Source organism: Panthera leo, chromosome B1 (genome assembly GCF_018350215.1).
Source record: "Panthera leo isolate Ple1 chromosome B1, P.leo_Ple1_pat1.1, whole genome shotgun sequence".
NCBI classification, from domain to species: domain Eukaryota; kingdom Metazoa; phylum Chordata; class Mammalia; order Carnivora; family Felidae; genus Panthera; species Panthera leo.
Genome location: NC_056682.1, coordinates 41,338,836 through 41,364,840, shown reverse-complemented (window position 1 = coordinate 41,364,840; position 26,005 = coordinate 41,338,836). Strand labels below are relative to the sequence as shown.

General features: G+C 38.5%; 1 pseudogene; it reads right to left on the bottom strand.

The window, feature by feature from the left end:
- Positions 1-2,155: 2,155 nt before the first annotated feature.
- On the bottom strand, positions 2,156-24,502 carry LOC122218361 (annotated as a pseudogene).
- Positions 24,503-26,005: the final 1,503 nt, after the last annotated feature.

Genomic DNA, 26,005 nt, shown 5'->3' with positions numbered 1-26,005 from the left:
TGCTCTATTGCAGTTTTCTGCCTGTTGCACTATTCACTCAAACATTTCCTTAGAGAAATAATTCCAAGTCATTTGATGTGACTCTAATTTTTTTTATGGTTGCACAATATTTCATTGTATGGCTGTATCATTATTTATTCAGTCACATCCCTATCGACAAGAAATTCACTTTTTTTTCCAGTTCTTGGCCACTCAAACAATACTGCAATTAGCAAACATATATGCCTTCATGAATTGTGTACATTTGTTTTTATGCAGTAAATTCCTGGAAGTGTAATGCTCATTCTCAAAGGGTGTGTGATAGTTTAAATTTTGATAGATTGTCCCAGTTACTTTCCAAATATAACACTTTACATTTTCATAAGTATAAGTGTCATACACACACACCTGAAAAGAATGAGTTTAAGAGTTCCTTGCCTAATAGGTGTAAACTGGTACTTCATTGTTTTACTTTGCATTTTCCTGATTACTGATGAATTTGAGCATCTTTTCATATAGTCTTTTACTGTTCATTCTATAAAGGGTCTTTCCAAACACACTGCTTAGTTTTCTGATGATTGGTAAGTCTTTCAACAATTTGTTAGAGCTGTTTGTATATTATAGAAATTGACTCTTTGACATCTGCATTACAAATATTTTCCCGGGTCTATTATTAATCTATAGACTTTGTATATGGAAACGTTTTCTATCCAAAAACTTTACATTTTTACATAGCTAAGTAAGTCTTTTATTACTTCTGGGTTTCCAATCTTGGTTGATAGAATCTCTCTAACTCTACATTTTCTTGCAGCTCTATTTTTTTTACAATTGTCTTTAATCCATCTGGAATTTATTTTTGTTTTTGATATAAGAATGGAATCCATTTTTTTCTTCCAGATGGATATGCAGTTATGTCAGCATCATTTATGAAAGAGTACATTATTCTTCCTCTGAATTGAACTACCTCACTTGTCTTACGTTAAATTCCTATGTTGTCCAACAAATTCTGCACTGTTAATTCTGTTCCACTGACCTACTTGTCTATTCTTATATAAATGCCATATTGATTTTATTATAAAAGCTTTTTTGTATATATTGTATAGGAGGCAAGTCATGCCTCATTGTTCTCCTTCCTCATAATAATCTTAGTTATTCTTAAGCATTTTACCATATGGAATTTAAGGTATTTGCATCCAGTTCTAAGAAAAACCCCACTAAGAATTTAAATTGAAATGGCAATTTTTATAATCAATTTGGGAGATTTATTATTTTTATTATATTACCCATCCAAAAACATAAGGTGTCTCTCCATTTATTCAGATCTTATGTCTTTTAGTAAGATATCTCAGGTCTCTTTATATAGATTCTATGTCTTTACTATTAAATAATTTTGTCACTTTTAATGTTATTTTAAATGATATAATTTTTCCATTTCCATTACTTGTCAGAGTAGGGAAAATTTCTTGTTTTTTAATATAATTATCTTGCATCCAAATTTATTTATTAAATCCAGTAAGTTTTTCCCCATGATTCCTCAGATTGTCTTGGTATAATCTTATTAGTAACAAGAAGAGGTGATTTTACCATTCTTCCAATACTTATGCCTATTATTTCATTTTCGTACCTTACTACATTTGTTAACACCTTCAAAATGACATTAAATAATAATGGTGATTGTAGGCATCCTTCTCTCCAGTTTTTTACTGTAACTGAAATTGTCTTAGTGCCTTTCACTTTAGGGTAATATTTGCTGTTGGTTTTTAGTCATTTTCATATTCCAGAGTTTTCTTCTTTCTATTTATATTAACATAAGAAACTTAAATACTGAGAACAAACTGAAGGTTGCTGTGGTGGGGTGGTCAGGGGGGCGGGTTAAATGGGTGATGGGCATTAAGGAGGGCACTTTTCAAGATGAGCACTGAGTGTCATATGTAAGAGATGAATCACTAGGTTCTACTCCTGAAGCTAAGACTACACTGTATGTTAACTAACTTGAATATAAATTAAAAAAAAAAAAAAGAATGACTGATAAATTTAATCCAATGCCTTTCTGGCATTATTATGTTCAGATGGTTTTTCTCTAATTCACTGGTGAGATTCTTTGGTCTTCTGCTTTTTTTGTTGGTTTTCCATTTCAGTAATTCTCCATTTTTTTGTTTCTAGATAGTAATTTTTTTTATACATCCTCTCTGATTCTGGTGTTATCTAGGACTGTGGTTCTTATTTCTAAGTAGTTATGATTTGTTAGTCCCCTTTTTATGCTTATTTCTAATTTCATTGCTTCATGATAATGAATATGTCCTATAAAAGCTCTACTTTTTTCATTTTGGTCAATTTTTATGAAGGTTTTGCCACATAGCTGGTGCTGTAACTGAGTCTTCAAATGGCTGTTTCATTGTTCTATCAAGCCAGCTGCTTCCAGATGATGGAGAACATGCTCAGACCAATGAATTCCATGTGCATGAGCCCATTGCCACACTTCATTTGCTATGAATTGAGTTCCTTGATCAGAAACAATGCTGTGTGGAATACCATGACAGTGGATAAAGCATTCTGTAAGTCCATGGATGATAAAGTTGGCAGAAGCATTTTATGCAGGGAAAGAAAATTCATATCCAGAGCAAGTGTGTACTCCAATAAGAATAAAATGCTGCCCTTCCATGATGGAAGCAGTCCAATGTAATCAACCTGCCCAGGTAGGAGCTGATCACTCCAGGGAATAGTGTCATAGTAGGGAGACTTGGTTTTGGTCTCTGCTGCTGGCATATTGGGCACTCAGCAGTTCCATAGTCAGGTCAGTCTAGTGAATACGAGTCTATGTTGCTGAGTATATGCATAACCTCTATCACTCCCACCAAGGCCACATAATTCATGAACCCATTAGGTGATGATAGGGGGAGCTGGGAAAAAACTGACTGGTATCCACTTAATTGTTAAAACTCTCCTCTACTAAAGTCACCCTTTGGTAAACAGTCACATGGGACATAAATATATTCAAGTTTTTTGCCCATTTAGGTAGGTATATTCACATACCTATTCCCCAAATTTCCTCGCCACCAATTTTCCAATCATGTTCCTTTCAAGTCCCAGACCATTCAGCCAAACCAGTAGCCACAGTCGATGAAATGGTATGTAATTACACATCTGGCCATTTCTTCTTCAATGCAAAGTGTACAACCAGTGCACTACTCAAAGTTCTGTCCACTGGGAGGATCTCCCTTCACCACGGTGCTTCAGAAATGTCCCACAAAAGGGCTGTCCACTTTAGGGTAAAGTCTGCTTATCATGCAGAATCACCCATAAAAATGGTCTGAGTCTTCTCTTTGTCAATTAAGTAGGAACTTCCCCATGAGGTGATAAGTGAAGGCTGGGAGAGACAAGGCAGTGTCGCAATAGTGCAGGCCATGGGCATTTGAGTGGGCCATTCACTTAAGGACCAGCTTGGGCCCAATCATGTATATACCATCTTCACTTGATGATGGAGTGTTGCTGTGCATGCCTAAATTTATAGCATGGTGGGTCAGATAACACCAAGTTTATGATTGGAAGCTTAGGTCATATGGTAACTCAGTAGCTCATAGATCAGTGTTCAGTCTCTATAAAATCCCAGATAGCAAGCCAAGAGCTCTTTCTCAAAAGAAAGATGGTAGGCCTTCGTTTAAAAAATCCTAAAAATCTGTGCTGTGATTCACCTATGGAGAGCTCTCAATGGCTCCAAACAGCATCCCTATCTGCCACTGACAGTTCAAGCACAACTGGATCTGTTGGATCATCTGTCTGCACCAGCAAAGCAGCTTGCATGGCAGCCTGGATTTATTGCAGAGCCTTTTCTTGTTCTGGGCCTCGCTCAAAACCAGAGGCTTTTCAGGTCACTTGGTAAGTGGGCCAGAGTAACACACCCAAATGAGAAACATGTCTCCAAAATCCAAAGATGCTTACTAAGAACTGTACCTCTTATGGCTGCAGGAGGGGCCAGATGCAACAATTTATCCTTCACCATAGAAAAGATGTTTTAACATGCCCCACACCACTGAACCCTAGATATTTCACTGAGGTAGAAGTCTTCTGAAATTTTGTCAGATTTATTTTCTACTCTTTGACACACAAATATCTCACCAATAAATACAGAGTAGTTGCTACTTATTCACTAGTTCCAATCAGCATGTTATCAATGTAATGGAACAGTATGATGTCTTGTGGAAGAGAAAGGCAAATTATGACATGACGCTGGAGAATTGATACACCCCTCAGGAAGGTGTATCACTGGCCTTGGCAGCTGAAAGCAAACTGCTCCTGGTGGTCTATGTTATCAGGTATAGAGGAAAAAGAATTTGCCATATCAATAGCTGCATACCAGGTACCAGGACATGTGGTTCACTTGCTAGAGAAATGAAACCACATCTGGTACAGCAGCTGCAACTGGAGTCACCACCTGGTTAAGCTTATGATATTCCACTGTCATTCTCTAAGACCCAGGCCAAATAAGTGAGTTGAATGAGGATGTGATAGGGTAACCATCCCTGCAACTTTCAAGTCCTTGATGGTGGCACTAATCTCTGCAATCCCTCCATGAATGTGATATTGCATTTGCTTTACTATTTTCCTAGGTAGAGGCAGTTCTATAGCTTCCACTTGATCTTTTTACCATAATGGCCCTCACTTCATATGTCAGGGAACCAGTGAGGGATTCTACCAGCTGCTGATTATGTCTGCTCTATTCATGGTTCTGGAACTGGGGAAATAACCACAATGGGTTTGGGGACCCATTGGACATACAGTGAGGTGGACCTGAGCTAAAACTCCGTTGATTACCTGAACTCCATAACTCCGTACTCTGATAGGCTACCATGATCTTTTGGGTCTCTTGAAATCAGTGCTGATTCAGAGCCAGTGTCCAGTAGTCCCTGAAAGGTCTGATTATTTTACTTTTCCTTAATTCATAGTTACCCTGGTAAAAGCTCATAGGTCCCATTTGGAAATACTAAGAGAAAGATTAACAATATAAGTCTTTGACAGTGTAGCAGCATCTTTCCTCAAGGGAACCTGGCCTTCCCTCCTTCAAGGGGTTCTGGGTTTGTAAGCTGGCTTAAGTCAGAATTTATTGAGGGGCCATGACTCCATTTATACAATTCAGATTAAACCTTTGTTCACTTGACCTATAACTTGTTTGCATATACAAACCAAGTAGGAACTTAGTAGACCTCTTCTTCTAGTTGTACTTAGGCAATTCCATAGGTCTGGGTGTGAGTCACATTGTTCTGATTGCTGCTTTGATGCTGTTGTCCGTGATGACAGCCATGTTCACCTTGCCTTTGGTATTGCATGCCACCACCCAGCCCCTGCATCCTGAGATTCAGTGATTCCCATTGCATTTAGGTATCTCAATTCAGTGACCACAGTTCCCACTGTAAGGTGGCCTACATAGAAGAATGATCACAGAGCTCATTAGGATTCTGGTCTCCCTTACAAATACATTTCTCATAGGGAGAAAGATGTGTCTTCTGGACCCTCCCTGTGTGGGTGAGTAGGTCTTACATGACAAGTCCACTATAACATTCCAATTTCCCTAAGCCTTTGATTCCCTTCCTCTACATAAGACCAAGGGCAGGCCCAGCATTTCTAACTTGCTCATTGTGGCCACCTTTTGGTTTGTGTTTCAGCCAGCCAATCTTACAAACAGTTGGAGCCCCTTCTAATTCCCTGTTCTGCAGAACATTAAATGCAGAATCTGTTTGTGAACCCATATCAATAAATTCCCCTGATCCAACATATTTTTCCTTCCACCATTATTCCACACCCTTCATATCTGTTCTCCCACATGTCTTCCAGGTTTCTGTTCATTCCAATTAGGAAATTCAAGTAGTTTTTTTGGAGTGTAGTGCACCTCCTCATAGGTCATACTTTGTACTTCACCTTTAGAGACCTGCTGGGACTTGAGGTCTAGTTACAGGTTGTGAAACAAAAAAACAGTGAGGGCAACAGCATTGTCTTGAATGGCCACTGTATCAGGGGAGTCCATTACCATTTCCTCAGGCAATGCAAGCTTAATTCCCTCAAATGGGTAGACAGGCCACTTCTATGGGGAGTGGAGAAGCTGCTTCCACTGATAAAACTTACTAGAGTTTACCCAATATCCCCAGCTTTATCAGGGTCTTCCCACATATTCCCATTCCAACTTTTAAGATCCCATTTCTTCCCTAACAATGCCATCACTTTAACAGTAGACAAACTGCAAATCTAGGAGTTCCATTTTCCTTGTAATTCAGTCAGTTACAAGATAAGATCCTGGATTTGACTTTCAGCAATTTCAGCCCTGCAGCTACAGAAGATAAATGTCTCCTTCTGGGTACATATAGAAGTTTTCAGGTCACTTATGTGGCACATGAGCTGAGCTTCAAATCTCTGAGCTCATTCTTTTCTTTCCCCACTTTGTCCAGTGACAATAGGAGCAAACAACAAATCTCATTATATTCATTAGTTTAACAAAAATGTTTGGAAGTATCATATACACAGGCATCCAGATTCTTGTTTATTGTGAGTGATTAGGAGTGGACAATGGAGCTATTTTGTATATCTCAAAAGCCAGATCATAGCATGGACTATGCTATGTTCCCTTTACTACTAGAAATAGAATCATTAGCATCTTTAAATCTAATCAGATTGGAGAATCAATTCCATAAACCCCAGAACCAATTCAGAAAATCCATTCTTAAAATTCTGTTCCTCTAGAACCTCTTTCATTACCAAAATCTTAGTCAAGGTTCTTCATAGAAGCAAAACCTGTAAGTGTCCATTATCAGTAATTCTTTTTATTGTAAAGTATCTACAATTTCTCAATGTCTGAGGCATCTTTGCCTACAAAGACCAAAGGTTGTTTCACTTATAATTATTTTTTAAGGCAAAAAACTAGATTAATAAAGAAAACAAAATTATTTGATGGGGATTTCTTTTGTTCGATCCAAGAAACATTTTGTTATCAAAACTACTATACACGACAGAAAACAAAGAATTTGATGTTGGAGAAGACACTTCTGTATTTTTAAATTGAGAACATTTTCACATGAATGATCTAAGGCTGAGATTCTGATAAACTTGTTCTTTCTGCCTTGTACCTTTTGTGTGTCACATACTCTCTCTTCCTTATCTTTCCATCGGCTTTGCATTTCTCCATCATCTGAATTGTGTGGGGAAAAAAAGCTTATCTGTGTTTGCAATACTCATAGATAACTTGGAGATAAAGACAGATAATCTAGGATTTTAAAAATTGAAAAATCATACCAATCTGTTTGAAGAAGCTTGATGGCAAAATAAAAACTAAGCTTCAGAGAAGAGAAACTACTGATTGTGATATCTGAGAAATGAGACATATCAGATAAAACGTGTCAAAAGTTAAACTCAATAAAATAGAAGAAAGAATTATAAGGTAGATTCTCTTTTTTTTCAGTTCCCTTTCTAAATATGAAAGCTTTCTTAACGTACTTGACATTGTGAGAAATGCTAAAATTCCCAAAATATAACAACTGTTTTTGCAATCTTTAGGAAAACTTTTTTATAGGAAACTTTTTTTAAGCCAGAAAAAATAATTTATCCATATTATTTTAAAAAATTAAAAGCAAACAAGAAAGTATAGCTAATTTAAAGGTCAGTAAGCTGTAAATCCATTGGTAATAAAAATGTTAAACATTGGGAAGATGATTAACCTAAAATGTGTGAATTCTTTTTTTTTAAGTTTATTTATTTATTTTGAGAGAGAAAGAGAGCCACCCAGAGAAGGACAGAGAAAGAGGAAGAGAGAGAAAGAATCCCAAGGAGGGCCCCCACTGTCAGCACAGAGCCTGGCATGGGTCTCGAACTTACAAACCATGAGATAATGACCTGAGCTGAGATCAAGATTCAGATGCTCAACCAACTGAGCTACCTAGGTGCCCCTAAAGTGTGTGACTTCTGAGGAAGGAGTTAAGATGGGAAAGTAGCATGGAGACTCTGAACTTGTCTCATCTCTGAAATGCAGGTAGGTCAGCACCAAACCATTTTTCTTCGGCAAGCTGGCACCAGCCATTGCTCAGTGAGACCCTCCCCCAGAGAGTCAGCACAGGTCCAGCACAGGGGTCTCTGAAGTGTGGGATTTTGAAACACAACCCCATCTGAGATAAAACTCTGGAGGGAAGTGCTGCTTTGCAGGCGGACAGCTTGGACACAGACAGGGTAGAGGTGGGGAGTGGACAGAGGCCTGAGCCAAAGGAGGGATGCTTGATCGCGGGTAAGAGTGTGAAGTTCCTGCACCAGAGACTAGGGAGCTGGGTAAAGCCATTTCCACCTCTCCCCGCATGCATGCACACACACTGATCCACCCCAGTAAGCTAAGCAGCGCCACCTAGTGGAGAATGGAGACTGCCCAACTGAGCCTTCCAAGCACATCCCCCAGAAGATGAGCATAAGTCACTCCACCTGCTTAGTGTACAGATTATAGAAGGCTTCATAGTTCCAATTCTAGGGGAAAATGGATGTAACTTCATTCAGGTTTCATTCTGTTTGCTGGTCACTTATTTGTTCATTTTCTTTGCTTCTGTTTTTACTTAAATTGTTTTCTTTTTTCTTGATTTCTCTTCTTGCTCTTTCTTGGATACAGAAAGAGAAACATTTTTTTTTTACTTTTTTTTAAATTTACTCTTCTATTTCATTTTCTTTATTTTATTTTATTCAATTTTATTATATAAATTTTAAAAATTGTTTTTAATTATTAAATTTTTTCTTAACTTTATTTCTTTCCTTTCTCTCTCTCTTTTTTTTTTTTTTTCTATTCTATCAAGCTTCTTTCAACAAGCACACCAAAACACACCTAGGATATAGCTTCCTTTATTTGATTTTTTGTTTTGATTTTAATTTCTTAATTTTAATTTTTATTTTATTATTTTTTTTTTCTTCCTCCAAAATGACAAAACAAAGGAATTCACCCAAAAAGAAAGAACAGGAAGAAATGACAGCCAGGGACTTAACTCACACAAATAAAAGTAAGATATCTGAACTAGAACCACGATAATAATACTACTAGCTGGGGTTGAATAAAAGCTTAGAAGACACCAGAGAATCCCTTTCTGTGGAGATAAAAGAAATAAAATCTAGTCATACCAAAATTAAAAATGCTATAACTGAGATGCAATCTTGAATAATTTCCACAACAGCAAGGGCGGATGAAGCAGAGCAACAAATCAGCAATTTAGAAGATAAAATTATGGAGAATAATGAAGCAGAATAAAAGAGGGAAACAAAGGCAAAAGAGCATGATACAAGACTTAGAGAACTCAGTGACTTTTTAAAAAAGGAATAACATCTGAATCATAGGAGTCCCAGAAGATGAAGAGAGAGGAAAGAGGGAAGAAGACTTACATGAGCAAACTATAACAGAAAATTTTCCTAATCTGGGGAAGGACACAAACATCAAAACCCAAGGAGCACAGAGACTCCCATTAGATTCAACAAAAACTGACCATCACCAAGGCATAGCATGGTCAAATTCACAAAATACACAGACAAGGAAAGAATTATGAAAGCAGCAAGAGAAAAAATTCCTTAACTGATAAGGGAAGATAGATTAGGTTTGCAGCAGACCTATCCACAGAAATTAGGCAGGCCAGAAAGGAGTGGCAGGGTATATTCAATGTGTTGAGTCAGAAAAATATACAGCCAAGATTACTTTTCCAGCAAGGTTGCTATTCAAAATGGAAGCAGAGATAGTTTCCCAGACAAACAAAAACTAAAGGAGTTTGTGACCACTAAACCAGCCTTGCAAGAAATTTTAAGGGGAACTCCTTGAGTGGAGAAAAGATAACACAAAACAAAAAAGACCAAAAGCAACAAAGACTAGAAAGGACTAGAGAACATCACCAGAAACACCAACCCTTCAGGCAACACAATGGCACTAAATTCATATCTTTCTGTATTCACTCTAAGTATCAGTGGACTAAACACTCCAATCAAAAGACATAAGGTATCAGAATGGGTAAGAAAACAAGACCCATCTATATGTAGCTTATTGTTAGAGAGACTCATTTGAGACCTAAAGACACCTGCAAATTGAAAGGGGATGGAGAGCCATCTATCATGCTAACAAGGAAATGAGGGCTTTGAATGACACACTGGACTAGATGGACTTAACAGATATATTCAGAACATTCAATCCTAAAGCAGCAGAATACACATTCTTCTCAAGTATACTTGGAACATTCTCCAGAATAGATTACATAAAAATCATCCCTCAACAAGTACAAAAAGATCAAGTCATACCATGCATATTTTCAGACCACAATGTTATGAAACTTAAAATCAACCACAAGAAAAAATTTAGAAAGACCAGGAATACTGGAAGATTAAAGAATGCCCTACTAAAGAATGAATGGGTTAACTGCTAAATTAAAGAGGAAATTAAAAAGTACATGGAAGCCAATAAAGATGAAAACACAACAGTCAAAAACCTCTGGGATGCAGCAAAGGCAGTACTAAAAAGCAAGTATATAGCAATCCAGGCCTTCCTAAAGAAGGATGAAAGGTCTCAAATACACAACCTAACCTTACACCAAATTGAACTGGGAAAAGAACAGCAAAAAAAGCCCAAACCAGCAAAAGAAGGGAAATAATAAAGGTTAGAGCAGGGGCACCTGGGTGGCTCCGTCAGTTGAGTGTCCAGCTTCGGCTCAGATCATGATCTCACACTCTGTGAGTTCAAGCCCCGCATTGGGCTCAGTGCTGACAGCTCAGAGCCTAGATCCTGCTTCAGATTCTGTGTCTCCCTCTCTCTCTGCCCCTCCCCTGCTCATGCTCTGTCTCTCTGTATCTCAAAAATAAATAAAAAACGTTTTTAAAAATTTTAAAAACAAAGAATAGAAGGTTAGAGCAGAAATCAATGGTATTGAAATTAAAAACAAACAAACAGTAGAACAGATCAATGAAACCAGGAGCTGGCTCTTTGGAAGAATTAACAAAATTGATAAATCCCTAGCCAGATTGGACAAAAAGAAAAAGTAAAGGACCTAAATGAATAAAATTACACATGAAAGAGGAGAGATCACAACCAACACCACAGAAATAGAAACAATAATAAAAGAATATTATGAGCAATTATATGCCAACAAATTGGACAATCTGGAATAAATGGACAAATTCCCAGAAACATATAAACTATGTTTCTATGTTTAACAGGAAGAAACCTGAAATGGGAAGAAATAGAAAATTTGAACAGACCTGTAACCAGCAAAGAAATTGAATAAGTAGTCAAAACTCTCCCAAAAATGACAATCCAGGGCTGGATGGCTTTCTAGGAGAACTCGACTAACCATTTAAACAAGAGTTAAAGTTTATTCTTTTGAAGTTGTTCCAAAAAACAGAAATGGAAGGAAAACTTCCAAACTCGTTCTGTGAGGCCAGCATTACCTTGATTCCAAAACCAGGCAAAGACCCCCCTACAAAGAAGAACTACAGACCAATTTCTCTGGTACTAGCAAAATGGATCCAACAGTACATTAAAAGAATTATTCACCAAATATCAAGTGGGATTTATACCTGTGATGCTGCGTTGGTTCAATATCTGCAAATCAATCAATGTGATACATCACACTAACAAAAGAAAGATTATTAAAATTCCTTCGTTAAAATAAAAGAAACATCTTCTCAACAGATGCAGAGGAAGCATTTGACAAAATATATCCTTTCTTGATAAAAACGCTCAAGAAAGTAGGGATAGAAGGATCATACCTCAAGATTATAAAAGCCATATACAAAAGACCCACCGTTAATATCATCCTCAATGGGGAAAAACTGAGAGCTTTCCCCCTAGGGTCAGGAACACACAAGGATGTCCCACTCCCACCACTGTTATTCAACATAGTGTTGGAAGTCCTAGTCTGAGGGCCAGGTCTTTCACTCAACCACAAAGCCAGCTGGTACTGAAATATAGATAGACATCAATTTCTCTAGCCCATCTCAGTCTTTTGCTGATCACAGCCACCCAGCTGGGTAAGAAATGAGATTTTCTTTAGCACCTTGATAGCTTTTTTGCTGAGCCAAGAGAAAAAGAAGTGTTCTCTATCGCCATCAGAATTACTCTAGGCCCATCCTCTCTTGTACATCTACCATTCTGGCTCCAGTGCTAGCCATGGGCACAAGGTGGACAAGATCGATCTCTCTCTCTCTCTCTCTCTCTCTCTCTCTCATAGCCAAGTCTTTACTGTTCCCAGAGCAACCTCTAATTATCCAGTTCTTCCTTTTCCTGGGGACCAATTCCAGGCCTGCTCTCTGATGGGACTCCATGCTCTAGATTAGGGATTGTCCAAATTAGGGATCTTGCAGACCAGTACATTTTTAAAGATAAGAAAAACAAAGAGACAGACTTGCAGTTTCCAAATTTCTATTTTGTCATATAAAATGCTTTTTAGAAAATATTTGCTTACATCATTTCATCTTTCAAAACAGACATGGCTCCCCCAAAATACTTAAGGATATGATCTCAAGATAAGTACAGGTCTTTTAAATTGTTCATTTCTCACTTCATGAATAAATAACTCTATTGCCTTTATTTTTCTCATTTTCCTAGGATAAGTGAAAACATTTACACAGTCTGGTCCCAATCTGCCCAATCATGTATACAAGCCCCTGTTCTTGATGTGTTTTGATCTCCTTCCCAATACATTCAAATATTCCTACTGAATGCTGACTATTATAACCTAAAGCAAACAGTGTAAATCTAATGGTAGAAAGTTCAGCCACTTGAAAGTTAGGAGGCCAGTGCAAGATATCCAACATTATTTGGCACCTACAAAGAATTAAAATGAGGAAAAAGGACAAAAAGGGACAAGGTGATGAAAAGGGCACCTTTTGCCCCCTTATATCCTCTTGGCCCACCTTTATCCCCAGTCTTTGCTGTGACAACCACCTTCACACATGACTAATCCAAAAGTATCTTGTCTCCACTGAAATTCATATCCTTGTTTTCTGCCCTCACCTCTCTGAGCTATGTTTGAGATGTCTGTGGAAAGCCATAATTCATGAGTGTAAACATGCAAATGCAGGGAGATAACCTCATGGAGCAATCCTTAACTGGCAGGGATTCAGGATTCAGTGCTCCCTCCCTGCCTCTTAGGAGGATAATTCTGAGGAATGTAGAGTTCATCAATGGGTCACAGCAGTACTGAGTCCCAGTTATCCATAAAGGTGATAGTTGATAGCATACTCTTATATTGGCTTCCTTTCCTCCTCCAAGACCTCCAACTCTACTCCCTGACATCACTTCCTAAAACAAACGACCTACATGCAAACCCTTGTCTCAGGCTCTGCTTTCTACCTAAAGAGAATCTAGGTTGACAGTTGATACAAAATGTGAGGTGGATAATGCCTGGCATGCAGTAACATCACAATAACTAACAATTTCACCTTTGGTGGATTGAAAAGAAACACAGATGACAGTGACTCTTTGACACAGGCAGAAACAATAGTTTTTAAATGGTATGGGGACATTGGTATTCATAATGGTTGCAGAGTTGGCTTACTATTATAAACACTTCAGAAGTCTTGAAAAAAATGTTAGGTTCAGGTTAGTCTATCAACTCAAGTCTTCCTGTGAAAGTCAGACAGCAGTCCTGGCAGTGTGTAAAGATACCCTTATCTTCCGTAGCTGCAGGACAGACCACAAGCCCAGGATTTCATTACCAACGTAACAGAGTTACACAAAAGGCCACAGCACAAAAGATGAGAAAGGAGAATAACCAAATCTTTAGAGGGCTACTAAATACAGCATCTGAGCCAGCACAGATACCAAGGACACAAAATACCATTATGGCCTCCCATTCAGAGTGGGAGCTTATGAATGTCAGATGATATATGGAACACTCAGCCAGTTTCATCTCACAGGGAACTTATGATTAGTTCTTTGGCCACTGAGTGCATAAATGTGACTGAGTATATTCAAAACTAACAAGACCCTCATGCTGCTTCCCTGTCCTGTAAAGTAAGGGTCATCTTGTTAAGAAGGACCAAGTATAAGTTCTTAAAACTGTTCCCACTCTTAAAGTCCCCCTCCCAAGAAGGCAAATCAAAGGCAAAACTTCATGTCAAAAAGAATTGCAGAGATTGGCATCACCACCAAAGACATAAGGATGCAAAAAGGTGGTTGTCGCCATATCCATGTGTAATTTACTTATATTGCCCTATAGAAATCAGATGGATTAAAGCAGATGACAACACACTGTAAATTGTAAATTTAACCAATTAGTAGACTTAAAGCTACTGATGATATCTTTACTGGAACAGATTAACATGGCTTCTGGTAACTTTTAAAAATTGCATTTAAAGTGCAATCCTTTAAACCCTAGCAGTAAGGAAGATCAAAAGCAATTTCCTTTAAATGAGGACAACAGCAACAGACACACACTCTCATCCCCCAAAACAGCATTAGCTCTATGGGGTTCTATCATAGTAATATTGCAAGAAAAGACAGCATCAGCCTAAATATAAGGCAATACTTTGTCTCAAAGCTTCCCTCAGAAAAAAAAAAGGAAGTTGCCTTCACTAAACTTATGAAGTCCCTCACATTACCTGGAGTTCTCTCAATAACTTTATTTTGAATAAAAAACTACTGCTTAGAGAAGACACATGAGCCAGAAGAGACCCAACTAATACTAGTTGTGGATGGCTACAAGTCAACTGATAGGATCAGGTGAAGAAGAAGAAGAAGAAGAAGAAGAAGAAGAAGAAGAAGAAGAAGAAGAAGGAGAAGGAGGAGGAGAAGAAGAAGCAAAAAAAGTAGCACCCTTTTAATAATTATAATTATAATTATTATATACATATATTTGGCTTGTCACTTTTCACTAGAATGTAAACTCCAAGAAAACAGGAACTTTGTTTACCTATGTATTCTGCACCTAGAACACTACCTGGCACATAGAAAATAATAAATATTTGAGAAATTAATGAATACATTCCTTGGGGACATGAATTCAAAATTGCAAATGTTCGTAGTCAATAACCTTCTAAATATCATTTTATTAATTTTTTAATGTTTATTCATTTTTTAGAAAGAAAGAGAGCACAAGCAAGGGAGGGGCAGAGAGACAGGGAGACGCCGAATCTGAAGCAAGCTTCAGGCCCTGATCTATCAGCACGGAGCCCGATGCAGGACTCGAACCCACTAACCACAAGATCATGACCTGAGCCAAAGTCAGATGCTTAACCAACTGCACCACTCAGGAGTCCCTAAAGATCATTTTAAAATTAAAACTTGTTTTAGACAAAAGTGGATCATGAATGTTCAGAGCAAATTTATTTATAAAAGCTACATTTTGGAAACGACCCAGATGTCCTTCAGTGGATGAATGGTTAAATAAACTGTGATAAATCCATACTGTAGAATGCAACTCAATGGTAAAAAGGAATAGGGGTGCCTGGGTTGCTTAGTCGGTTCAGCAGCCAACTTTGGCTCAGGTCACAATCTCACGGTTCATGATTTCAAGCCCCGCGTCAGACTCTGTGCTGACAGCTCAGAGCCTGGAGCCTGCTTTGGATTCTGTGTCTCCTTCTCTCTGCCTCTTCCCCATTTGCTCTCTGTCTCTCTCTCTCTCTTAAAAATAAAAAAAAACATTTAAAAATTAAAAAAAAAATACAGTAGAAAGGGATGAACTAATGATACAGATAATTATTTTGATGAATCTCAAGGGAATTATGTTGAGTGGGAAAAAAGTCAACCCCAAAAGTTTATATATGTATGTTTCCATTTATGTAACATTCTTGAAGTAACAAAATTATGGAAATAGCAGATTATTGGTTGCCAAAGAGAATAGCTGATGAGTGCTTGGAGGTGGGCATGGCTATAAAAGAACAACCAGAAGTAATCTTGTGGTGATGGAACAGTCCTGTAGCTTGACTGTGATGGTGGGCACACAAACTTATATGTAATAAAATTGTATAGAGGTAAACACACATACACACATGAGTATATGTGTAACTGGGAGATCTGAATAAGATCAGTAGATTGTATCAATGTCAATTTTCTTATTATGATATTGTACCATAGTTTTGCAAAGTGTTCCCATTTTGGAGGAAACTGGGTAAAGGGACACAGGATCCTTCTGTATCATTTTTAAAAACTGTGTGCAACTATACAATTATTGCTAAATGAAAGAGGATTTCAACTACCTCCATTTTGACCTCTGTCTGTACTTCCTAACTGAGTAAGTTCTTCTTTCCAGTTTGTTTCTTAACTCAGGCAAAATATCCTGCAGGCAGAGCATCCTGGTGATGAGAACCAAACTGCCACCTCAAGCAATAAGGACTGCCGGAGCGAACAAGACCCTGTGTGATTGACCCCAAGACAGTGATTAACTTGACCTTTACTACTCACCTGCACATTGGTACCCACTGAGCTTTGTCCCACATTTTTCTTATATAAACCTGGAAGTATTTTCAGCATTTTGGAGACAGTCTTTGAGACATCAGCTCACTGTCTTCTTGGTGTTGGCCTCACAGAAATACATTCCTTTCTGGTTTCTGACTCATCTCTCTGCCCTTTGGATTTTGTCAGAGATGGTTTGGGTCCCTTTGAGCCAGGTGCTGTTGTAGCCCTCCACTCCAGCTACAGAAATTAAAAAAAAAAAAATAGGAAACAATCTAACAAGTAGTTAGATGGTGGAAATCACAAACGTGTAAAGGACCATCTACCATACTAGCATGTGAATGAGAAACTGTAGCCTGGAAAAAATTTCCAAGAATAGCTTCATACTAAGATTCAAAGGTACTGTATATCAAACAACATAATGAAAGTAAGAGTATATGCTCCTGAAAACTGTGTTAAATAACTCAAAAAATAACTCTAGTTGATGCCAATTCCATTAAATTAAAGCCATTTATGAAAACTTTGAATAAAATTATTTCTTAAAGTGTGAGAATTAATGAAGTACTACTTTTGAATTAATATATCTAATATAGGAGATTTAAAATGTCTGAAACTATATTAATAAACTATTACAGGTAGACATTTGACTATTTCATTTACTTTCCTAAAAACATACTCAAGTTTTTAGAAATTTTTTTATTGGTAAAATGAGAAAATCACCTTATGTTCCAGATGGCCTATATATTTAAATGTATGGAATATTATTGATGTGAAAAAATTAGGCTCAATGGAACTGTGTATTTACTACCACAAAGTATTAAAATGGCAGCGTCAGGATTAGACCCAGATCAGCTTGATTCTAGACGTGGACTTTAAGTTCTCAACCTCCAAAACTTGATCATAACATTCTACAAACCATCCCTCAATGACACCCCAAACTCACTTCCTCTTCTCCATCTGTTAAACAGCAATGCAGCCTGATTTCCATCATCTTAGTGGGGTTTTAAGCTGCTTTTCTAAAGCATTACACATGTTTCTCATGGATATTTTATTTTGAGCTATATGGCCTTTGAATATAGGAGTAAGTTTTGAAATATACATGAGTTGTATATAAAATCATTAGTGTCTGGTATGACTCAAAACAAACCGAACCCTATCTGAAGACCCTCCTCAATGTCTCCCTCTGGAGGCCCAATTAGGAATTTGTTCTTTTGGCTTCACTGAAAGTGAAGACAATGTGTGGTATAGAAAAAGAGTCCACAATTTGTCTGTGCATGGCCAGATAGCAAATATCTTAGGATTTGAAGGTCATACAATTTCTGTTGCAATTACTCTGCCATTGTAGCACAAAACCAGCCACAGACAACCATAAATGAATAAGTGTGGCTGCAATCCAATAAGACTTATTTATGGATGTTGAAATTTTAATTCTGCATACTTTTTATGTACGCTGAAATGTTCTTTTTAAATTTTTAAAAATCATTTAAAAATATAAGTGCCATTTTTATCTCACATACCATGTAAAGACAGGTGGCAAACCAAATTGGCCTCTTGCTGCAATTTGTTGGCCTTTAAGGTAGGAAAAAGAACACTGGACTTGGGATCAGAAGACTCAATTTAGAGAACTGCTGTTGTCACTTGTACAATACGTGACATCAGATGAATCAAATTAATTCAGATAAAATCTCAGGATCCTGATTTACTAATCTATAAAATAAACCATTTGCTTAAATTAACCTTAAAGGCCATTTCAACTTTAAAAACCTATAGTGGCTAATAGATATAAAAATGCTCTCTTGCACTACTAATAAAAAAGATGAAAATTAAAATAACAAGGAGACACTACTATTCACCTGTTTGGTTGGCAAAATTTAAAAATCCCCATCATTGTTCCATAATGTGAAGAAAATACCCTTTCACATGCTGCAAGTGAAAGGGTAAAATGGTACACATTTTCTGGAGTATTATTTGGCAATACTTAATAAAAACATTAAAATGTGCATATTTTTTGACCCAACAAATCTTCAAGGAATTTTTTTAAAGGAGTGATAGTAAGTGGGATGCCTGGGTGGCTCAGTCAGTTACACATCTGACTTGATCTCAGCTCAGGTCTTGATCTCAGGGTCATGAGTTCAAGCCCCACAAAAAACAAGTAATAATAGTGATCAAAAACAATTATAAAAATGTTCATTTCAGTGTTGCCTATAATACTAAAATTTCTGAAACAATTTAAATGTTCAAAAAGAGGGAATTCAAATTATAAGTTATTGTTTATTCATACATTAAATAATACAAAGGCATTTAAAGTGATAATGTAGATCTATACTGACACTGAAACATAGCTAAGATAAATTGTTTAATGAAAAATGTCTCAAAAATATGGAAATGTATGCATATATATGTAAATTACATATAGTACACAAAAATTTTTTTCTTTTTTTTTTCAATATATGAAGTTTATTGTCAAATTGGTTTCCATACAACACCCAGTGCTCATCCCAAAAGGTACCCTCCTCAATACCCATCACCCACCTTCTCCTCCCTCCCACCCCCCATCAACCCTCAGTTTGTTCTCAGTTTTTAAGAGTCTCTTATGATTTGGCTCTCTCCCACTCTAACCTCTTTTTTTTTTCCTTCCCATCCCCCATGGGTTTCTGTAAAGTTTCTCAGGATCCACATAAGAGTGAAAACATATGGTATCTGTCTTTGTATGGCTTATTTCACTTAGCATAACACTTTCCAGTTCCATCCATGTTGCTACAAAGGGCCATATTTCATTCTTTCTCATTGCCACGTAGTACTCCATTGTGTATATAAACCACAATTTCTTTATCCATTCATCAGTTGATGGACATTTAGGCTCTTTCCATAATTTGCTATTGTTGAGAGTGCTGCTATAAACATTGGGGTACAAGTGCCCCTATGCATCAGTACTCCTGTATCCCTTGGGTAAATTCCTAGCAGTGCTATTGCTGGGTCATAGAGTAGGTCTATTTTTGAGGAACCTCCACACTGTTTTCCGGAGTGGCTGCACCAGTTTGCATTCCCACCAACAGTGCAAGAGGGTTCCTGTTTCTCCACATCCTTTCCAGCATCTATAGTCTCCTGATTTGTTCATTTTGGCCACTCTGACTGGCGTGAGGTGATATCTGAGTGTGGTTTTGATTTGTATTTCCCTGATGAGGAGCGACGTTGAGCATCTTTTCATGTGCCTGTTGGCCATCTGGATGTCTTCTTTAGAGAAGTGTCTATTCATGTTTTCTGCCCATTTCTTCACTGGGTTATTTGTTTTTCGGGTGTGGAGTTTGGTGAGCTCTTTATAGATTTAGGATACTAGCCCTTTGTCCGATATGTCATTTGCAAATGTCTTTTCCCATTCCGTTGGTTGCCTTTTAGTTTTGTTGGTTGTTTCCTTTGCTGCGCAGAAGCTTTTTATCTTCATAAGGTCCCAGTAGTTCATTTTTGCTTTTAATTCCCTTGCCTTTGGGGATGTGTCAAATAAGAGATTGCTACGGCTGAGGTCAGAGAGGTCTTTTCCTGCTTTCTCCTCCAGGGTTTTGATGGTTTCCTGTCTCACATTCAGGTCCTTTATCCATTTTGAGTTTATTTTTGTGAATGGTGTGAGAAAGTGGTCTAGTTTCAACCTTCTGCATGTTGCTGCCCAGTTCTCCCAGCACCATTTGTTAAAGAGACTGTCTTTTTTCCATTGGATGTTCTTTCCTGCTTTGTCAAAGATGAGTTGGCCATACGTTTGTGGGTCTAGTTCTGGGGTTTCTATTCTATTCCATTGGTCTATGTGTCTGTTTTTGTGCCAATACCATGCTGTCTTGATGATTACAGCTTTGTAGTAGAGGCTAAAGTCTGGGATTGTGATGCCTTCTGCTTTGGTCTTCTTCTTCAAAATTACTTTGGCTATTCGGGGCCTTTTGTGGTTCCATATGAATTTTAGGATTGCTTGTTCTAGTTTTGAGAAGAATGCTGGTGCAATTTTGATTGGGATTGCATTGAATGTGTAGATAGCTTTGGGTAGTATTGACATTTTGACAATATTTATTCTTCCAATCCATGAGCACGGAATGTTTTTCCATTTCTTTATATCTTCTTCAATTTCCTTCATAAGCTTTCTATAGTTTTCAGCATACAGATCTTTTACATCTTTGGTTAGATTTATTCCTAGGTATTTTATGCTTCTTGGTGCAATTGTGAATGGGATCAGTTTCTTTATTTGTCTTTCTGTTGCTTCATTATTAGTGTATAAGAATGCAACTGATTTCTGTACATTGATTTTGTATCCTGCTACTTTGCTAAATTCATGTATCAGTTCTAGCAGACTTTTGGTGGAGTCTATCGGATTTTCCATGTATAATATGTCATCTGCAAAAAGTGAAAGTTTAACTTCATCTTTGCCAATTTTGATGCCTTTGATTTCCTTTTGTTGTCTGAGTGCTGATGCTAGAACTTCCAACACTATGTTAAACAACAGCGGTGAAAGCAGACACCCTGTCGTGTTCCTGATCTTAGGGAAAAAGCTCTCAGCTTTTCCCCATTGAGGATGATGTTAGCTGTGGGCTTTTCATAAATGGCTTTTATGATCTTTAAGTATGTTCCTTCTATGCTGACTTTCTCGAGGGTTTTTATTAAGAAACGTTGCTGAATTTTGTCAAAGGCCTTTTCTGCATCAATTGACAGGATCATATGGTTCTTATCTTTTCTTTTATTAATGTGATGTATCGCGTTGATTGATTTGCGAATGTTGAACCAGCCCTGCATCCCAGGAATGAATCCCATTTGATCATGGTGAATAATTCTTTTTATATGCTGTTGAATTCGATTTGCTAGTATCTTATTGAGAATTTTTGCATCCATATTCATCAGGGATATTGGCCTGTAGTTCTCTTTTTTTACTGGGTCTCTGTCTGGTTTAGGAATCAAAGTAATACTGGCTTCATAGAAGGAGTCTGGAAGTTTTCCTTCCCTTTCTATTTCTTGGAATAGCTTGAGAAGGATAAGTATTATCTCTGCTTTAAATGTCTGGTAGAACTCCCCTGGGAAGCCATCTGGTCCTGGACTCTTTATTTGTTGGGAAATTTTTGATAACTGATTCAATTTCTTCGTTGGTTATGGGTCTGTTCAAACTTTCTATTTCCTCCTGATTGAGTTTTGGAAGTGTGTGGATGTTTAGGAATTTGTCCATTTCTTCCAGGTTGTCCAGTTTGTTGGCATATAATTTTTCATAGTATTCCCTGACAATTGCTTATACCTCTGAGGGATTGGTTGTAATAATTCCATTTTCATTCATGATTTTATCTATTTGGGTCATCTTCCTTTTCTTTTTGAGAAGCCTGGCTAGAGGTTTATCAATTTAGTTTATTTTTTCAAAAAACCAACTCTTGGTTCCATTGATCTGCTCTACAGTTTTTTTAGATTCTATATTGTTTATTTCTGCTCTGATCTTTATTATTTCTTTTCTTCTGCTGGGTTTAGGCTGTCTTTGCTGTTCTGCTTCTATTTCCTTTAGATGTGCTGTTAGATTTTGTATTTGGGATTTTTCTTGTTTCTTGAGATAGGCCTGGATTGCAATGTATTTTCCTCTCAGGACTGCCTTCGCTGCATCCCAAAGCGTTTGGATTGTTGTATTTTCATTTTCGTTTGTTTCCATATATTTTTTAATTTCTTCTCTAATTGCCTGGTTGACCCATTCATTCTTTGGTATGGTGTTCTTTAACCTCCATGCTTTTGGAGGTTTTCCAGACTTTTTCCTGTGGTTGATTTCAAGCTTCATAGCATTGTGGTCTGAAAGTATGCATGGTATGATTTCAATTCTTGTATACTTATGAAGGGCTGTTTTGTGACCCAGTATGTGATCTATCTTGGAGAATGTTCCATGTGCACTCGAGAAGAAAGTATATTCACTTGCTTTGGGATGCAGAGTTCTAAATATATCTGTCAAGTCCATCTGATCCAATGTATCATTCAGGGCCCTTGTTTCTTTATTGACCGTGTGTCTAGATGATCTATCCATTTCTGTAAGTGGAGTGTTAAAGTCCCCTGCAATTACCACATTCTTATCAATAAGGTTGCTTATGTTTGTGAGTAATTGTTTTATATATTTGGGGGCTCCTGTATTCGGTGCATAGACATTTATAATTGTTAGCTCTTCCTGATGGATAGACCCTGTGATTATTATATAATACCCTTCTTCATCTCTTGTTACAGCCTTTAATTTAAAGTCTAGTTTGTCTGATATAAGTATGGCTACTCCAGCTTTCTTTTGACTTCCAGTGGCATGATAAATAGTTCTCCATCCCCTCACTCTCAATCTGAAGGTGTCTTCAGGTCTAAAATGAGTCTCTTGTAGACAGCAAATAGATGGGTCTTATTTTTTTATCCATTCTGATACCCCATGTCTTTTGGTTGGCGCATTTAGTCCATTTACATTCAGTGTCATTATAGAAAGATATGGGTTTAGAGTCATTGTGATGTCCATAGGTTTCCTGCTTGTATCGATGTCTCTGGTACTTTGTCTCACAGGATCCCCCTTAGGATCTCTTGTAGGGCTGGTTTAGTGGTGACGAATTCCTTCAGTTTTTGTTTGTTTGGGAAGACCTTTATCTCTCCTTCTATTCTAAATGACAGACTTGCTGGATAAAGGATTCTCGGCTGCATATTTTTTCTGTTCATCACATTTGAAGATCTCCTGCCATTCCTTTCTGGCCTGCCAAGTTTCAGTAGAGAGATCGGTCACGAGTCTTATAGGTCTCCCTTTATATGTTAGAGCACGTTTATCTCTAGCTGCTTTCAGAATTTTCTCTTTATCCTTGTATTTTGCCAGTTTCACTATGATATGTCGTGCAAAAGATCAATTCAAGTTACGCCTGAAGGGAGTTTTCTGTGCCTCTTGGATTTCAATGCCTTTTTCCTTCTCCAGATCAGGGAAGTTCTCAGCTATTATTTCTTCAAGTACTCCTTCAGCACCTTTCCCTCTCTCTTCCTCCTCTGGAATACCAATTATGCGTAGATTATTTCTCTTTAGTGCATCACTTAGTTCTCTAATTTTCCCCTCATACTCCTGGATTTTTTTATCTCTCTTTTTCTCAGCTTCTTCTTTTTCCATAATTTTATCTTCTAGTTCACCTATTCTCTCCTCTGCCTCTTCAATCCGAGCCTTGGTTGTCTCCATTTTATTTTGCAGCTCATTGATAGCATTTTTTAGCTCCTCCTGGCTGTTCCTTAGTCCCTTGATCTCTGTAGCAATAGATTCCCCGCTGTCCTTTATACTGTTTTCAAGCCCACCGATTAATTTTATGACTAGTATTCTAAATTCACTTTCTGTTATATTGTTTAAATCGTTTTTGATCAGTTCGTTAGCTGTTGTTATTTCCTGGACGTTTTTTTGAGGGGAATTCTTCCGTTTCGTCATTTTGGATAGTCCCTGGAGTGGTGCGGAACTGCGGGGCACTTCCCCTGTGCTGTCTTGAATAACTTGCGTTGGTGGGCGGGGCCGCAGTCAGACTGGTGTGTACCTTCTCTTCCCCTCTCCTAGGGGCAGGATTCACTGTGAGGTGGCGTGGCCTGTCTGGGCTACTTGCACACTGCCAGGCTTGTGGTGCTGGGGATCTGGCGTATTAGCTGGGGTGGATTGGCATGGTGCGGGGGGGGGGGGGGGATGGGGTGGCAGGAGGGGCAGGCTCAGCTCACTTTTCCTTTGGAGATCCGCTTTGGGAGGGGTCCTGTGGCACCAGGAAGGAGTCAGACCCACCGGAGGGATGGATCCACAGAAGCACAGCGTTGGGAGTTTGCGTGGTACAAGCAAGTTCCCTGGCAGGAACTGGTTCCCTTTGGGATTTTGGCTGGAGGATGGGTGAGGGAGATGGTGCTGGCAAGCGCCTTTGTTCCCTGCCAAGCTGAGCTCTGTCGTTCGGGGCTCAACAACTCTCCCTCCTGTTGTCCTTCAGCCCTCCCGTTCTCCAAGCAGAGCTGTTAGCTTATAACCTTCCAGATGTCAAGTCCCGCTTGCTGTCGGAACACACTCCGTCCAGCCCCTCTACTTTTACAAGCTAGACTCGGGGACCCTGCTTGGCCGGCGGGCCGCCCCTCCACCCGGCTCCTTCCCGCCCGCCCGTATACCGCGCACTGCCTCACCGCCATTCCTACCCTCTTCCGTGGGCCTCTTGTCTGCGCTTGGCTCTGGAGACTCTGTTCTGCTAGTCTTCTGGCGGTTTTCTGGGTTATTTAGGCAGGTGTAGGTGGAATCTAAGTGATCAGCAGGCCGTACGGTGAGCCCAGCATTCTCCTACACCGCCATCTTCCCCGGATCCAGCCAAAAATGTTTTTTTAAAAAGGTGCTCAAACTCAAGGTTTTCCTCAGAGCACTTGCCCATCTCCAAAACCCTAGAAATTCAGATGCAATAAGCCTCACATAAAGGCAGAAATCAAGGTCTGTACTAAATGAAAAGTCAAGCATGAACCTTCATACAAAGCAAGAAGCCCAAAATTCAGCTGTCAAAGGACTAGTGAGGAGGGAGAATAACCCAACCATTAGAAAACTGGGAATAGAAGGGAACTTCCTCACACTTCTAGAGGACATGCATGAAAAACCTCCAGCTAACATTCCACTTAATGTTTTCTCCCTAAGATCGGATATAAGAAAAGGATGCTTATTTTTGCCCCTTTTATTTGACATTATAGTAGAGGTGCTAACCAGTGAAACAAGCCAAGAAATAAAAGGGGGGGACGGTGGCAGCAGCAAAATAATGGAACTGAGAGTCCTAGGAGCCCTAGCTCTCATCCACACCCCCACCCCCACCCCACCAGAAACACTGATTTAACAACTGCATAAGAAACAAAATACCTTTATAAGAAGTCCAGAATCCAGTTAAGAAATTGAAGTATGTAGATGTGTAAAACATGAAAGTAGACACACTTTAATAGGCAAGAGAAATTTCACTCTACCCAGGTCAGCTCTTCTCCTAAATAAGCACAGCTCAGTGCCAAGAGAGATCTTACTCTTTCCTGGGAAAAGGGTGAGAGATTGGGGTGAACATCCAATTTCCCCAGGCTTCCAGATTACTGCTGACTTTCAGGGCACTCTCCAAGAGCTGGTTTCTGTCTCACTTCACACAAGAGATTGCTGAAAGAACTGGCAGAGTTCAGACCCCTGGGTCAGCTAGAACAAAAGGCATCTTCCTTGCAGCCATATCAGATCTATGAGGTTCAGAAAATGCACACGAAAGAGGATTTTTCTCTAGAGGAGAGAGATGATTTGAGTTTGAATCCAACATCCCATACTTCCCAAAGGGCTGGTTTCTGCCTCACCTCACACAGAGCTCTGAAGGAAGTGACATACTCAGACACCAGAGAGACCAAGAGATTATGGGTTCTTGAAAGAAAAAGAAAGATTGGACACCTAGGGCAGCTAAAAACAAAGGCCAAGAATCTCTAGCCAGGATGACAGAGAAGACTGGTCTTCTCAGTCAAACCAGTCTATAAAAACGGGGAAAGTTGGCTGTTTCTTCAAATATGCAGACACCAATGCAAGACTATGAAAACATGAAGCATCAGGAAACACAACATAATCAAAGAACAAAATAAACCCCCAGAAAGTAACTGACTCTAAAGAAATGGAGACCTATGCATTGCCTGAAAAAAAAT